At 34.4% G+C, this 17,185-nt stretch overlaps 1 protein-coding gene across 3 annotated transcripts in view; it reads right to left on the bottom strand.

The window, feature by feature from the left end:
- Fbxw7 (F-box and WD repeat domain containing 7) overlaps positions 1-17,185 on the bottom strand; it is a 101,965-nt gene that overhangs the window by 68,578 nt on the left and 16,202 nt on the right. The window contains exon 1 of one of the 3 annotated variants that reach the window (XM_090356855.1): positions 11,453-11,512. The exons of 1 other annotated variant lie outside the window; for it this stretch is intronic. The gene's annotated coding sequence lies outside the window, so the exon portion shown is untranslated. Of the gene's footprint in view, positions 1-3,144; positions 3,169-11,452; positions 11,513-17,185 lie in introns of those variants that run through there. One more of the 3 variants, XM_090356857.1, reaches the window with a different exon arrangement.

The following is a 17,185-nucleotide window of genomic DNA, read 5'->3' as shown; positions in this document are numbered from 1 at the left end:
AATAAAACACTTATTAGCAACTCCAAGTAGACTGTTTAGAATTTAAGAGGATTTTTAGTTCTCACTGTCTATTTGTGGTAACTCACCAAGAACCTAAAAGGTATTAGAGGTTGGGAACAAGCAGTCCATTTCCTGTTTAGTAATTAAGTAAAAAGATCTAAGAATCTAAAGGCCTAAAATAAAAATATATAATAAGAGGTGTAGATAGTTCCAAATTATAAAGCTATTCTGTGTTTGGAATGATGCATTTAAGTCTCTACAGCTGTATTACTGTTCACTGCATAATGTATCTTAGTCATTATTACTAAGAGATACGCTTTTTCACATTTTCATGTTTTTCACATTTCCTGTCAAAACTGTTGGCATGTCAACATTTAAACTGCATTTTTTAGTTTTTTTTTCTTGATAAAAATCTTAGCTTCTTAGATTTGAACAATTATATTGATTTTAAAGAGAAATATAGTATGCAACATTTACCAACTTATTATCCAGCATTTGCAAATATGAGTATGTAATGTAAAATTTTCAAGTGACGGGTCAGGAATTCTGCCAAGTCAAATCATTGGAGTTCTGATTCTTAAATGTTCAAAACACTAAAGAAATTAGAAACCTACTTATGCTCTATAACAAAATTAGAAATAGTATTGTGAGGTAAAATAACTGAAGGCAATGTAAAAAAATCTGTTAAGAGAAATAATGAAGTTACTTCTACCAAAGATTAAAATGCTTAAGAAAAAAATTATCTTTGTTACTACACTTTTACTTGTAACAATAAAATGAACACTTAAGGAGTAGAAATTTTTCAGAAATACAGAAGGAGATCAGTTTCATATTAACCAAAATTAGTTTACATAAGTTTGTAAGTTACCAAAAAAGAAAACTCATGATCATAATGTAGGATTTTTTTAAGTAACCTATTGTATTTCTTTTGGAAAAGCGCTATTTTCAAAAAGTAAACAATAAATTTGCCATTTTCTGAGTACTACAGTTTGGACTTCTTTTTTTTCTAGTCCTGGGGTTTACACTCAGGGCCTGAGCACTGTACTTGGGCTTTCTCAAGCCTAGCATTCTACCACTTGAGCCACAGCACCACTTTTAGCTTTCTTCCCTCTGTCCCCCACCCCCTATCCCCAGGGATATGTGGTACCCAGGAATCAAACCCAGGGCTTCATGCATGTTGGGCAAGTACTGTATCACTAATCCACACTCCTGGCCTTAAAATAGTATTTTTCTAGGTGTGTGCCAGTCTTTGGGCTTAAATTCAGGCCTGGGCACTATTCCTGAGCTTTTTTTGCTTAAAGCCAGTGCTCTACCACTTGAGCCACAGTTCCATTTCAGCTTTTTGGTGATTATAATAATGGAAAAGAAAAACACTTTTAATAGTACTGGAAAAGTAGAAGCAGGTACAAATGGAATTGCTTACATAAGTTTACCCACAACATTCTTCACTCCAAAATAGTAACAGTCTAATAAAAGTATGAACTTACATCAAACAAAGAGCTTCCATGGGGCTGGGATGGTGGCCTAGTGCTGCAGTGCTTGTCTAGCATGCACAAAGCCCTGGATTTAATTCCTAGGTTTCAAATACACAGAAAAAGCCAGTAGTAGTGCTGTGACTCAAGTGGTAGAGTTCTAGCTTTGAGAATTCTCTAGGACAATGCCCAGGCTCTGAGCTTAAGCCCCAGGACTAGCCAAAAAAGTTTCCTTACCAAAATCTTCTATCACCACCACCATCAATGTCTAAATACAAGAGTATAAACAAGTGAAACTTACTAGTCAACTATGAATTAACAAGAGAATGTGCTCACATGTATGTATGCCCAGATATTCTTTATCTAAATCTGTAGACTTGGCTTCATTTCCTCCACATAAAACTAAAGATAAGCTGAGAAGCTGGTGCCTCATGCCTGTAATCCTAGCTACTCAGGAGGCTGAGAACTAAGGAGCATGGTTCACAGCCAGTGGGCAGAAAAATGCCAGTAAAATCCATATGCAACTCTTATCTCCAATTAACCACTCAAAAATGTGTGGCCCAAAGTGGTAGAACACTAGCCCTGAGTTCAAGCCCTACAAATGACCCCCACATACACACCAAAAAAAGAAAAAAAAGATAAAAATGTGGTGGTCCAGGGCTGGGAATGTGGCCTAGTGGTAGAGTGCTTGCCTAGCATGCATTAGTACTGGGTGCGAGAATGCACATCTACATTTGTCATCCATTATTTGTTTAAAATGAAGAGGGAAAGGTAAAAACAAAATTATTAAAATGCAATCCCTGGAAAGTAACAAATGTGAATCATTATGTAGTCTCGGATATGAAATTAATTTACTTAAATATGACTCTAAAATAGCTGTTTTCACCAACGTTCTTAGAAATAATACAACTCCAATTGAGTGTTGTATCCATGAAACTATTAAGAAGTCAAGAGATCAAAAAAGGATACATAATAATTTTCTCCTACAATGCACTATATATCTAGAAGTTCCCATAATTTGAATATTGTAATTATAGAGTATGAAACTGGCAAAATTAACAATGCTAGGAATATTTTACTTAGTTCCGGTAACAAAGATTAATAAAAACTGGTATTATGGTATGTATTCTTGGTTCACTACTAAGAATTTACTGATGCAGACTCCAAATTGCAATTAAACAGATTATATCATTAAATTCAAAGCTAATCAAACTGATTAACTTGCAAAGAATTGATAGTGAAATAGATTATTTCTTAAATTTCATAGAGGCAAATATGAAATTACTGGGGGTACTCAAAACTTACAAGAAAACAGGAAACTATTCTGATTTTAAAAATAAATGCCACTGCTGCTTTAAGTGGCCGGCAGTCTCACATCAACTCCAGCCTGCAATCACAACATCCATTAGAGTGCTCCACCACTCAGCGCAAGCAAGCAAGTGGCTGTCAGTGCAGCTACTAAATCACCTGATCCTATTACAAAATCAATTACTGCAGTGCATTTCCACTGCTACACAATCTGATGATGACAAAATGATATTGGATAGCTACTGCAAGGTCAAGAAAACTGCTAAGAATATCTTTAATTGGTCTTTTTATTTTTAATCATTTGGTCCTTTATAATGCAGCCATTTCAATTGTACATTTTTATTTGAAATAAATCTCTAGTTACCTTTGGTTGTCTGGGACATTCGATGGATAATCTCAGCAACTGGTCTGATGTATGGCTACAAGAGAACAGATCGGAGCAGCAGGTATAACGGCTCAACCTCTTCATTAAAGAAGAAATAAAGCTACAGCCACAACCACACATTGACTTGCTCATTAGATGAGATTCTGACTTAAAAAAAAGAAGTGGTGATGTCCCATATATACTTAAAATTGGCTAACTGCTTCATTCTGCAGCTCCCTGGCTGAAAGAAACTGCTGAAAAGGAGTAAAACAACAGCTTCCCTACAGAAGATATCCACAAACTCATCGTCAAAAAAAAATCTGGATATTAAAAATAGAATTCTCCAGGCTACTCTTGAGAAAGAAGGTAAGGTGCTTTAATATTTCAAACTTTTATATTAAAGCCCAAAGGAACAAAGTCAAGACATGCCAAAATTATACTAACCACTGTTTCCCATCAGTTTAGATCTGTTTGCCTACTCCTCAGCTCAGCCTATCCAACCTGTTCCCTCTGTAAATGCACATTATTTCAACAACCAACAGAAATGAGCTCCACCCCTTGCTACTTCTACACACTGTTCAAGAACCGCTCAATATCTGGAAAAGAACTGCTGCAGCAATGCTCTGAGAAACAACAGGGAGCAAATTACTGCATGGATTCTTTTAACTTAGCAATCAGAACTGCTGACCTATTAAGACTACAATTCAAGAAGCCTGTCACACTCACAGTAAGAATAATCAACTGATTTTACTTCTATACTATAATTTATACAACTGCTTTCAAACTGATTATATAATCTAAACTTGAGTAGGAAAAAGAAGCATATGCATGTTTGTTTTTTAAACAAACCAAACTTAAGATAGTAGCTAATGCAAAACTTTGACATTTGGTGGAAGAGGGCAGGAGGGTCATATATAAAGTACAAAATTCTACCTAAATACTGTACCTAAGGACTTAGGAAATAATCAGCAGTAAAAGTCCATAGCAAAAAAACAATGCAATGACAATAATGGAATAAACAGCAAGATAAGAGCCCCCAGTATGATTCATGTTAGAACAGTTTTACTGAAGTGGCAAGTGGCTATATAGATATTTGCAATAAACAAAAAGCTATCATGAATCTTGATCAATTTTTTACTTGGTGATTTGTATTTCCTTAGAAATATTTTAATCCCCATAAATCACGTTGAAAATGTAACCGATAGCCATGCTCCAGTATCTTTTATAGTTAAGCATTGTACCTCTCCCAGTAATAAGTAAAGATTATTTATGTCATGTAATTATAATCCATTTTACAATTCCAAGGATAAATATAGACAAATAATCATAATACTTCAATAACTTAACCTAATGAATATTTACACAACAACTCTGAACTCTTGTTAACAGCTCCATTTTGGAGAAGACAATCTAGAAACTAAATGGAATATCTTCTAAGGTTTTTTTGTTTGTTTTTTTTTGCCAGTCCTGGGCCTTGAACTCAGAGCCTGAGCACTGTCCTTGGACTTTTTCCACTTACTTGAGCCACAGTACCACTTCCAGCTTTTCCTGTGTAGGTGGTACCAAGGAATTGAACACAGGGCTTCAAACATGCTAAGCAAGCACTCTACCACTGAACCACACTCCTTGTCTTAAATAAGTATTTTCTAAACTTCCTGTTTCCTGTGGCATTCAAAGGTTCTTTATTTGTATCTGCCTCATGTTCAACATCATCCCTGGTTTAATGCCTAAGAGCTAGTATTGCTTCTGCCTTCACCTTGCACTGCCCTTTTGACATTCATGTTATACTTAAATCAATTGTTCCAGAATATCTAAATGCAGGCATGCACTTCATACTGAATTAAAGAGAAAAACCTTGTGTAGATAAGGGTCACAAAAACAAACAAAATAATGCAGTAACCTTTTACTCGCCTGTTGGTGGTACTGTCTACTGCACAGTATTTTAAATTCTCATCTGCAGATGCAATTGAGTTGCTATTGTCAAGAAGTCTGTTTTTCCTGTGCTGCTGCTACATAAGCTTTTTCACTGAAAGAACACTTTATGTGGAAAACATGAAGTACTATAAATTTACATTTTCCTTTTCTTTGTCATTCCTGGGGCTTAAACTCAGTACCTGGGCACTGTCCTTGGTCATTCTCAAGGCTAGAGTTCTACCACTTGAACCACAACACTACTTCCAGTTTATACTGTGTACGTGGTATTCAGGAAACAAACTCAGGGCTTCCTGCATAGTAGGTAAGCACTCTACTACAGGCCACACTCCTGGCCCCCCCATTTAAGTTTCTTATATGCTTTCCAAATGAACTTCTGAAGTCTAGCTATGGCTCTGTTCTACACATTTTCAGATGCGTGTCAGACACGTTAGGAAAAAGGTTTTACTGCTACCCATAAACTCTAGCAAATACACAAGATAGGGAAACTGGAATGAAAAAGCTAACTCATCATGAACAGATAGCTGACAAATATATATGATCAGAATCATTTGAAGTTTTATAAAATTCATAATTAACATAAGCCTATAGACATTGTCTGACATATTTAACTATCAATTAAAACCTCCCACCAAATGCATACAACTTCTAATGAAAGTAACTTATTTTACTAGCTCTTTAGCATCAACATTGTTTCTAAATAAAAACTATGAAAAGATTCTAAAGCACAGAATACTTCTGAAATAGCTTTACAATGCTTTACCCTCCTTATGCTTGTACCCTCCGTATCCCATGGCTCTTACATTAGTTCTGTAAAAACAGAATGTAAGCAATAATGGCTAGTTTCATTATATATCATTTTTTTCCATGTCAGCTAATTTAACACACTATTGATCTGTAGGTTGTATATAGAAAGAGTCTGAAGGCTTGAAAGATAAACTTTTAAAATCAGAAAAATAAACATAATATTGTTCAGAAAATACTTTCTCTACTACAGATATATTTAAAAGGAGGAAACATTAATATTTGTTCACTAATAATAAAGTACCACACTTACTCTTCAATAAACTAAATTACTTTTCAAAGGTTGCTTTTCTCCTTAAGTTCAAATAATTCTAAGTGCCAACAACTTGCTTTAAAATTTAACAATCTACTCACATTAATTTCCACTCTTTAAAAGAAAAATGAGAGTCATTTAAATGGTAGTTTAAAGATAAGAAATTATGCTTGTCCTACAACACAACACTGCATGAATGGAGTGAATGAAGTGAGATGTAGAAACAACTCTGCCAAGGGGCCATTCTTCCACAATGACCAAATTTATTGCACAAACAAACGTAAGCTATTGTCAACAACCTCCCTCGAATAAAAATGTAGAATAATCATCTGGCATGGTATTTTAAGATTTGGTTCATACTAAAACTATTGTCACAAATAATATCTCAGTGGCAGATGAATCTAGTTATTCTAAAATGTGAACCCCAGGTGTTTCTGGGACTCTTACGTGGAACCCATTTACTAAGATGTTATTTAGTTCACGTATGTATTTATGAAAGTATATATGCATATATATGTATATACCTACATATCTACACACACAGTAAATAAACAGACAAATATACCAAAGATCACATGGCATATTAATATCCTATTTGACTGAATACAGAAGAGTAGAATTCAATATCTTCCATTAAGCCATGTTTAAAATATATTGGCAGAAATTTAAAAATGCAGTATCGCCGTTTTCGTTTTTTTTGTTGTTTGCTTTTAGAACTCAGGGCCTGGGCACTGTCCTTGAACTTTCTCAAGTCCAGTATTCTACCATCTGAGGAACAGCATCACTTCTGTTTTTTTTCTGTGTATATGGTACCTAGGAATTGAACTCAGAGCTTCCTGCATGCTAGACAATCTCTCTACCACTAGGCCACACTCTTGGCTCCACACTAGACTTTTACATGAATTTAATGAATCATTCGAAATTTCTTTTTTGTTTTTCTAATAGAGTAAACATTAAGATGTGCAGTGTAAGTCAAAGCCTTTTGGGGTCTTTGGTGATATATATATATATATATATATATATGTTTTTTGTTGTTGTTTTTTAATCTGTGTAGGGCTTCAACTCTGGGCCTGGGTGCAGTCACTGAGCTTTTCTGCTCAAGGCTACCACTCTTCCACTTTGAGACATCTGTTGGTTAACTGAAGATAAGAGTCTCATTACAGACTTTCTCATTAGGGCTTTACACCACAATCCTCAGATCTTGGCCTTCTGAGTAGCTAAGATTACAAGCCATGAGCCACCAGTTACTTTGGCAATTTTTTAAGAGTTTTTAATAGTCCTGAAACCAAAACAAGTTGATATTCACTAGGAATTTTGCTTTTATTTTCCTTCAATCGGGCTTAACAGTTCTGGTTACAAAATTATTTCAGTAATTATAAAAGGGAAATGGGAAGGGATATCAATGTGTGAGAAGGAATGCATCTACTATCTGGCGAGTGTAACTGTAATCCCTCTATACATGACCCAGATAATAAAAAAAAAAACTACGATTCTGAAATTATTCAGTTTATGATACTAAATATACAATAGTTCTGAATTGTCACTGATGTCTTATCCAATAGATGAGCAAAAGTACTGACAGTGATATTTCACAGTAGTTCAATTGATGACGTCTTTCAAATGGTAGACAAATAACTGTCATGTCTCATTTGTAAACATATATCCAATGAAAATGAAAATCTGGTAAGGTGAAATGAGAAATTATTACAATTTTTTATATTGAAGTAACAAGTTTGTAAAGACAAATAACCAGCTTTAAGTAATTTTTTTTCTAGTATAAAAGTATTAAATTTAAATAGAACATATCCCAAGAAAGGATTCTGTACTTTTTTACAAAAAAAATAAAATAAAAATAAATTGGGGGGTGTGGGGGGGGAGGGAAACGGGTACCAAGACATGTGAAAGGGTATCAATGTATGTGAATTAATGCACCTTCTATCTGGCAAATATCATGTAACCCTTTTACTAATTACAATAAAAAAAATAGTTTTTCTCTAAAAAAAAAAATAAATAAAAAATAAAAATAAATTTACAAAACTCTTCAGTCAATACCCACCAGGCACTGGTGGCTCATACCTGAAGTCCTAGCTACTCAGGAGGCTGAAATCTAAAAACCATAGTTTGAAGACAGCCCAGGCAAGAAAGTTCATGAGACTCATACTTCCAACTAACCACAAAAAGCCAAAAGTAGAGCTATGGCTCAAGTCATAGAGCACTAGCCTTGAACACAAAAGTTCAGGAACAGCACCCAGGCCCAGAATTTCCAGACCCAGGATCAGTACTTAAAAATAAAAGAAAAAGTTAATGCCATAAAATATAAAGGTGAGGGAATGTTTCTTAAGGTATAAAATCAAAATGTCCTCAGGATTAAGTAAACCATTAGAAACCCCCCCTATTCCAACCCAAAAACTAATATTGAATTCATACTAGTACTAATAAAACAGTAACAAACAAGTAGTATTATCATTGTAACACAGGGGATCAAAGATAAGGTTTTGTTTCAAACAATTAGCTGAAGAACTGAAGCACAAATACAAAAATAATTGCTTTCTTTGGGCTTTGCCTGTCAAACACAGGAAATGCCAATGCTTATTTATGGTCCTGTGATAATTAAAACCTTGTCATAATCCTAGACTAGGGTCAGAATATATAAAGAATGCTTACAAATCAACATTTAAAAAGACAATCACTTTAAAACTGGTCAAAGAATTTAAAGTTATTTCTTCAAAGACGACAAATTAGTGGACAATAAGCATATAGCATGATGCTTATCCACCACCACCAAGGAAATAAAAAAGTGAAACCAACTTGGGTAAAAGTACAGTGACTGTCCTTGAGTATGTATGTAAAGAAACTAGAACCCTCACACTTTGCTAGTGGGACTTTTATGATACAGCTATTCTGTATCATTTTAACAGGGTACACAAAGAATTACCACATTGTTTTAAACAATTCTACCTCATTTATATATGTATATTAATATTATAAATGAAATTATATATAATTATATGATGAAACTATATTATAAATAGTATAAAATAAACTATATTATAAAATATAAAATAATATTCACAGTATATTTCTAGTAACAAAAAAGTAGATCTAACATTGATTATATTAACAAAATGAATTTTATTGTCATAAAATTAAATACTGATACATGCTACATCCTGAAAATATTATGCAAAGTAGAAGAAATCAGGCACAAAAGAGCAGATACTATGTGGTGCCATATTTATAAAATATCCAGAACAAACAAATCCAAACAGTAAATCTATTAGAAGTTGCCCAGGGATGCAGTGAGAAGCATCCCAAGGCTGTAGTGATGGCTGCACCATGTGAATATACTACAGTATCACTGAAATGTTCACGAAAGCATGATGTTTAGGGTATGTGACCAAAATTTCAGTAACAAAAAAGAAGTCACTAAATGAAATATACATGACAAGCATATGCAATGCAAAGACAGTTGTCACTCTGAGTGAAAAATAACAGTATGATCTTTTCTATTTAATATATCTCCTTAAATCAGTTATTGAATTTTAAAGTAGTAATAACTTTGCTTAACAGATCTTTTGCTATGATATTAGTTCTAAAAGGTATTAGCACTATTTTAAACATATACTAAGTAGTATAATTTCTGACTAATAAGCATCTGCTACAACTACTATAGAATTTTAGAAATATCACTTGGCTGAGTATTGTTTCAAACACAAAAATTTAAAATAAACTATCCTCATTATATAGTGTAGTTTCTGACTAATAAACATCTGCTATAATTACTATAGAATTTTAGAGACATCACTTAGCTGAATATTGTTTCAAACACAACACTTTTAAATAAAATATCCTTACACTTCCTGGAAAATCTCTCAGCTAATCAAATAAATGTCTTTTTATTTTTATTTTTTACCAGTCCTGGAGCTTGAAGTCAAGGCCTGAGCACTATCCTTGGACACTTTTTGCTATAGTCTGGACGTCTGCCACTTGAGCCACAAAGCCACTTACAGCTTTTTCTGAGTATGTGGTACCAAGGAATCAAACCCAGGACAGGCTTCAGGCATGCTAGACAAGCACTCTACCACTAGGTTATGCTCCTGACCCAAATGTCTTTAATTTTTTGAGCATATTTAAAACAGCCACAAACTGCAGCCTGATTATGTGATGTCTCAGCATTTTAAGCTACAAACTTTTTTTTTTTTTGGTCGGTCATGGGGCTTGAACTCTGGGCCTGGGTACTGTCCCTGAGCTCTTCAGCTCAAGACTACCGCTGTACCACTTGAGGCACAGCACCACTTCTGGTTTTTTGGGGATAAGTCTCATAGACTTTTGTATCCCAGCTGGCTTTGAACTGCAATCCTCAGATCTCAGCCTCCTGAGTAGCTAGGAGTATAGGTGTGAGCCACTGGCTCCAGGCACACAAATATTTTTAACTGTGTCTAATCACTTTAAAATCTTCTATAAATAAACACATTTTTGTATCTATTTAATTACTACAGCATCCACATCTGAAGTAATTTATGACGGAAGTAAAATAGGTATTAAAATGCTCGCCTTTACTCAAACATTAAAAAGTAACAGCTTACATAATAAAATTACATGTTTATGACATTCTTAACGAGGGGTCTACAAAACTTCAGTTTAGTCTACAAAACTTTTCAAACTTTAAGTACAAAAACAGATTATACTCATTTTTTTTGTTGTATGCTAAGTAAGAAATAACAGAGTCTGACTAGACTAATAGAACTTACATTGTCACATTGTAGCAAACAAGACTAATATGAAAAGGCTCCCAAAATCTGTAGAAGCTTCAGCAATGATTATAGACAACTATTACAAACACTCATGTAAGGATTGTCAAATTAACACTAACCACTTCATGTTTAGGCTGTATATCAAAAACATAGTGTAAAGAATGGACCAGAAGGTGATCCGAATTGGTGATCTGATTTTTTTTTTTTTTTGTGGATCATGGAGCTTAAACTCAGACTAGGCGTTGTCCTTGAGCTCTTCAACTCAAGGCTATCACCCTACCCTTGAGCCAAGCCCCATTTCCCATTTTCTACAAGTTAATTGCGTCTCAGGTCCTTTGGGGCCCAGGTTGGCTTTGAACCTTGATCCTCAGATCTCAGACTCCTGAATACCTAGAATTACAGACATGAGCCACTGCACCAGGCTTGGTGATCCAAATTTTTATAAAAGAAAATTTTAGGCAAAAGTTACAACAAATATAAGTAGCTATTTTACTACTGTAAATGATATCTGTGTAGCATAAATGAAAATTAATGAAACATGCATAAGTTACAAAGAAGTACTTACCAAGTATTTAGACAGCCTTTTAAAAAATCTTGATGATTCAGAGTCCCTAATAAAAAAAAAATAAATAATAAATATCTCTTCAATTGCAGAGTTTTTACCTAGTCTAAAAACCACCCAATTCCATTTAATCTGAGCATTACAATGGGTCATGGCAAAGGGGGACATGACTCAAGTAAGCACAAGGCCCCAACTTTAATTCCAGTACCACCAAATATTAGATATCCTATTTTAAAGCCCAAAGCATAAATAAACTTTTCATTATCTAAAAATTTCAAAATAATTTAAACTTTGTGGTTTATGGATGGTATAAGCAATACCAATGTGCTGCCAATATGTTAAAGTATAAAACACAATTATAAGCTGGATGTCCACAGTTCATGGCTGTAATCCTAACTACAAGGAGGTGAAATCTGAGGACTGTGGCTCAAAACCAACCCCAGGCAGAAAAGTACCCTTGAGACTCTTACCTCCAATAGACCACTCAAAAATCGGAAGTGGTGCTATGGCTCAATAGCAAAGCTCTACTTTTGAGCACAAAGAGTCTCAGGAACAGTACCTAGACCCTAAGTTCAAGCCCCACAACAAAAAGAAGAAAAAACAAGACAAAAAAAAAAAAAAAAAGAAGTATACACAATACATACTGCTTGAAAATGATGATAAGAACTACACTGTTGATTTATCCAGTACTACAGTTTTATCATTTTACAGTATACTGTTCCTCCAGCAGTTGTAAGTCACCACCTCTCTTACCTGTATCAAGAGGCCACATGCAATTGATTAATCTACATACCATCTAGACTTATCGAAGTGCACAATATGACAATTCACAGTGATAAGTGCCTACCAAAAAAAAAAAAAGCTCCAGAAAATATCAGCATTTAACAATACATGATTGCATTTGAGTTCCCAATTTCCTTTTTTATTACTCCACTGGCTACAGTTAGAATTGAAGGCCTAACGTTACTAAAAAAAAAGATTTTCTTTTTCCATTCAAAAGCAAATTATGGACCTGGAGTTTGGTCTAGTGGTAAGAGTGCCTGCTTCATACACAAAGACCAGGGTTCAATTCTTCAGTACCACATATATAGAAAAAAGGTGGAAATAGTGCTGTGGCTAAAGTGGTAGAGCTCTAGCCTTGAGAAAGCCCAAGGACAGTGCTCAGGCCTTGAGTTCAAGCCCAAGACTGACCAAAAAACACCAACAAAAAAAAAAGCAAATTATTCCAAGCATCTACTTTTCCTCCAAGTTTATATAAACAAAAACATTCACTTAAACTGAAATACTGGTATTATCTGTTTACATCAGAATTAAACTAGAAATGGTATGGTTAAAAAAAAAAATCTCGGGCCAGGAGTTTGGCCTAGTGGTAGAGTGCTTGCCTAGCATGCACGAAGACCCAGGTTCAATTCCTCGGTACCACATACATAGAAAAAAGCTGGAAGTGGTGCTGAGACTCAAGTGGTAGAGCTCTAGCCTTGAGAAAGTCCAGGGACAGTGCACAGGTGCTGAGCTCAAGCCCAGGACTGGCAAGAAAAAAAAAAATCTCAAATAACCTCAAATACAGCAATTCAACAGATAACCTTTATGCCAAATAACCTTTGAACATCAAAGAAATCCTAAGGGAAATTCGAAAATGTTCTGAACTAAATGAGAAGTATAACATCAAAATGCACATGATGCAGTCAAGGTAGTGCTTATAAGGAAATTTTTATCATTGAATGCCTACATGTAAAAGAAAAGGAATGGCCCATGTCAGTAATCCCAGTAAGATCAGCACTGCAAGTTCAAGGTCAGTTTGAGGATATACTTCCAGTCTCTCCAACAAAAGGGAAAAAAGGGAGAAGAGGGGAGAGGGAGGATAGAGAGCAGAAAGGGAAGAGGAGGAGGAAAAGAAGTAGAGGCAGGAAGGAGGGAGTAGGAAGAGAGAAATAGAGAAAAGGTAAGGGAGAAGGAAAGCAAAAGGAGGGGAAAGATCTTAATCAGTTTCTGTCTATGAGATAGAAACTGACCTCAAGATGCCCATGGCAAACTCAAAAGCAAGCAAAAGAAAAGCAATGATGAAGAAAGAAATGAATGGATTTCAATGGAAGAGAAAACAGAGGGAAATAATGAAAAAGTGAGAAAAGGCACAAATAGTAACATAAACTTAAGAAATGACGTGATATAGGAATGACCTTACAAACACTTGTTAGGAACACTTGGGGGGGAGGGGCGGAGCTTGCCTTTATTCCCAGCCCTTAAAAAAGAAAGAAAATGGATCAAGCGTTTCAGGCCAACCTAGGCTAAACACACAAAGACAAAAACCAAAGCAAAGAAAGCAAAGAGGAAGAAGGGGTAAGGTGGAAGGTACGTTTTGGCTACTGCAATTTCAATTTGTAATAAAAACTGTCCTTCGCTATCAACTCAGGAGTCTTTTTGCTAGCTCGCAAGCACGAGTTAAACATCTCAGACTCTTCTAAGTTCTTGGCAATGGAACCCTAACTCTAAAAAGGTAGCATCACTATCAAAAATAAAAGCTCACAAAGAAGCAATCTTGGAAAAGTATCAGCAGTTCTAAGAATCACCGGGGATGTCTGTTGTTTCTTTTCTACCTTCTTTTGAGCACATAATTAAAATATCATAGGCACAATGAAAATGCACAACAATCTTTTTAAAAGAAAGGGATACCAAGAAAAGAGGAAATTAAGTTTAGAAAAAAATTAAAGTTAGAAAGTCTAAAATATACCACAGATACTCAACCACTACATTTTCAAATGTTATCTCAGTATTACTCAGTTTTGTTTATACTAAATTTCATGAGGTCAATGCCCATTATTCTTTATTTGTCCTGTTCACTTCTTTTTCTGTGCTTATAAACTCAGGAAACCAGAAACTTTATTCAAATTTCATTACTTTCTGTTGGGCCAAAAAGAGAACATTTTTCTTTTTCTACAAGATGTGTATGTATGCACGCATTTGCTGGTATGTGAACGCTTTGTGTGTTACTGAGGGAAAAGTCTGATTTTATAAATGTAAATAGCTGGTCTTTGTGTAAATTAACATAAAACAGAAAAGATAAATCACATAAAATTTTCCTCTACCTCAATTAAAATGTTCCTGATATCATTTTTCACTTATTTAGCTATAATATTACCAAGTGCATTATTTTTATTTAATACATATTCAAATCCACAGCAAAAAATAAAAATTTAATCACTCCACAGAGAATTTTCTTCAAAAATACTTTAGAGCTTTTGTTACAGTAAGATATGCAACCATAAAATGTGTTATTTTAACCATTTTAAGTATACAACTGCTTTTACATCTCAAATATATATATATATATATATATGGAAAAGCATAACTTCCCATCACTCCTCCCACTCAATAATTAACTTCCTGACCTTATGAACTCATCTATCCTAGGTATTTCATGTACGTAGAATCAAGCAATATTTGTTCTTTTCAATCTAGCTTACTTCACTTATCATAATGTTTTCAAGTTTAATCTACTGTACCATATATAAAAATCCCATTCATTTTCACAGTTAAATTTATTTTATATACAGTATATTTGTCCATTTGTTTATAGACATTTGGATTATTGCCACTTTATGGTTATTGTAAATAATACTACTATGAATACAGGCACATGAGTTAATTTGGTCACTGTAAACTCCTTGTGTTCTTATAACCAGTAACATTTTTAGGCACTTGTTTTCTCATTTTGTCTTGTGTATTACCAAAAACTGGAATCACCTATTTTTCCAAGAAGCCCTGGGGTATTAAGATTGTCCTTTACCTTCAAGACCTTCCAAGACAGAACTAGATAGGAAAAGAGGAGGGGAGGGGACAGGGGTTGATGGATTCATAATGATATCTCTAATTTAATAATTTTTATATTTCTTCAATTCACATGTTTGTCTTTGTTACAATGAATTTTTTATGTAAAAGAGTACCATAGACAGAAGGGCTACTATGTTATGTATATGAGCTCATAACTCATTCTATATCATCATTAATAAAATGCCTTGGCAATTTTTCCATGGACACAGACAATTCCTTTTAATCAGTATATGGATACATCGTAATTTGGTCATATCTCTATTGCTGGACAATCTATTTCCAACATTTTGCTATTCTTAATGATACTACCATTATACATACTCCTTCATGTGCATGTCTTTAAAATTATTTGTGTAAATTCTCTGAAGTACTCTTTCTTATTCATAAGTAATTTCTAACTTATAAAGTTCTTTATTATGCTTATTAATTCTGCTACATGCTTATTAATTCTGCTACATGTAACATTCTGTACTAGTCAGATGATCTGGTTATAATGTCTTTATTTCAAAGTCATCTGTTTCTCTTTTCAGCTATATAGTTCTTCATGCCAAAAAACAAAATTCCTCATGTTCATCTGAATATACACATCTATAATTTCCTTTTCTTCCTTTAGCTTATTTCTAAGTCTTATTTCAGCATCTGTAGAATATTTTAATTGCTACAACTTTTTAGACAATTTTTTAACAAATACCAAATACCTAAAATTAAAATCAAGATTCCCATTAAAAAAAGAAAGAGAACTGGAAGTGCACAATTCTCAGTTATGTCACAGAAATCAATGGAACAGAAGGACTTCAAATTGAGCAAGAACAATCAAGCTAAAAACATAAGCATCATGTTTTTACTCATTTATGGAGGCTAGACAATATATGTGCATGTATATTGTATGCACACATCTGTTTTTACATATAAACATTAGGTACACATATGTACATATATGAATAAGCACAGAACATGACTACATAACAGAGGAGATTACTTTAGAAAAAAAAAGGGAAAGAGAAAAAAGAAGTGATTTATTTTGAGATACACTACAATTGCATATGAAAGCAGTATAAAGGACTTCAGCAGGGGGGGAGGGGCGGGCGTAGTGGCTCAAGCCTGTAATCCTAGCTACTCAGGAGGCTGAGATTTGAGGACAGCAGTTCAAAGTCAGCCTGGGGACAATGAAGTCAGTGAGACTATCTCAAATTAACCACTAGAAAACCTGAAGTGGTGCTGTGGTAGCCTTGAGCTGAAGCGCTCAAAGACAGTGCCAGGGCCCCAGAGTTCAATCACCACACACACAAAAATAAATAAATAATAATAAAGAACTTGAATGATGGGAAGAATGAAATATCCTTTTTGGAGAGAGGGAGTATTATGGAGTGGGAATTGGGCTAGTATGGGAAAGGAAGATAGATATAGGTTGTAAGGCAAATATAAAAAAAGAACAATGAAAACTTCTTAAAACTTACTAAAAAGGAAGGAGGGTATGAGAGCGTGCTAACAGAATGATATGAATACACTGTATACACATGTGGAGATGTTCCAATGAAATAACTAATGAGAAATTGTATAAGTAATCTATGCTAATAAAAATCAATTTAAGAGAACCTTGCTGAGCACCAGAGCTCACGCTTGTAATGGTAGCTACTCTACAGGATGAGATCCTAAAAAATCATGGCTCAAAGCCAATTTAAACAAAAACATCCATGAAACTGAAATAATTAGCTAGAGGCATGGCTGAAGTGGAAGAACACCAGCAAAGCAAGCTAGCTAAGTGAGCACAAAGCCCTCAGTTCAAATCCCAGTTAAAAATTTAAAGTTATCAACCATTACCACTAAGATTGAGATTAAGAAATCACAGTTTTGCAATTCAAGTGCACAATAGCCATGGAAAATTTAAATGAAAATACACCACAGATA

The sequence above is a fragment of the Megascapheus bottae genome, chromosome 23 (assembly GCF_031878675.1).
Source record: "Megascapheus bottae isolate mThoBot1 chromosome 23, mThoBot2.hap1, whole genome shotgun sequence".
Taxonomy (NCBI): Eukaryota; Metazoa; Chordata; class Mammalia; order Rodentia; family Geomyidae; genus Megascapheus; species Megascapheus bottae.
Note: the sequence above shows the minus strand (reverse complement) of the source record. Positions and strands in the feature narration are given on the sequence as shown.